Here is a 1031-nt window from a genome sequence, read left to right as displayed (position 1 = left end):
GGGGGCGGGGTAACGGCAGCCCCAGGGGCCTGGGGTGAGGACTGCGGGCCGGGGGCGGCGACAGCACCCGCAGGCGTGACCCTGCGCCTCTGAGTCACGTACAGGCTGTCAGCCGTTCTCACCTCAGCACCAGAAACATTCCTGCACAGCCCCGCCGCGTACTTCTTGATGGGAAGATAAACGTCTGGCCAGGACCATGCACGACCAGCACATTTTGTCAGGATCCCATGACAGTTGCGTCAGCAAGTTCTTATCTGTGTCATTGTACAAAAGCACATTTCTTGCCTTCTGAAAGATTTATGAAGCTGACTTTGTAATTACAATCATGATAAGACGGAAAACAATTGAATTTTGAAACTCGGCCTCTCTGGGACGGGTCGTCCTGAAGCTCGGGGCCTGCAGCGGGGAGCCGCCTCCTCCCCAGGCCCCGTGATGAAATCGCGCCCACACCTTCCTGCCCGGAGACGCGCCGGGAGGGCAGGTCGGCGGCCTCGAGGCCTCCGCGATTGCCCAGGGGCTTGGAAACGCCCAGGCCGTGGTGCAGGCTCAGGCCCCGGCCCGCCCCGTCCTCGCCTGACGCCTTCCCCTCTGCCTCCCAGAAGCTCCTCCCCAGGTGACCACAGTCCCCCCGCAAAGCTGGCGCCGTGGCTCCGAGCGCAGGACGAGCTCGAGCCCTCTCCGAGCGCCATGCGCCGGCGACCTTCGGCGTCCTCCGGCCTCCGGCAGAGAGCCGTGGCCTCCGAGGGCCGGGCGGTGTGCGCTGTGCCGCACTCTGGCCCCCAACAGGACCCCCTGTGGGCCGGCCACTGGCCCCGCCCCCACGGGCCAGAGGGGTCAGGTCTCCTGGTAGCAGCTGGAGCCCAATGAAGCCGTCCGCCCTTGCGCCACACAGCCCAGCCCCTTGCGGCCACAGCGCTGCTCTGTCCAGTGTCCCTCTCTGGGCACAGACCCTGAACACCTCACGGCTTCCTGCCGCCGCCCCGGGTGGGGTTCGCCCCGGCGCACCGGCTGGCCTGCCGCCTCCGACCCCC

This window comes from Condylura cristata, unplaced genomic scaffold (assembly GCF_000260355.1).
Source record: "Condylura cristata isolate star-nosed mole 26May11 unplaced genomic scaffold, ConCri1.0 scaffold00020, whole genome shotgun sequence".
Taxonomy (NCBI): domain Eukaryota; kingdom Metazoa; phylum Chordata; class Mammalia; order Eulipotyphla; family Talpidae; genus Condylura; species Condylura cristata.
Note: the sequence above shows the minus strand (reverse complement) of the source record.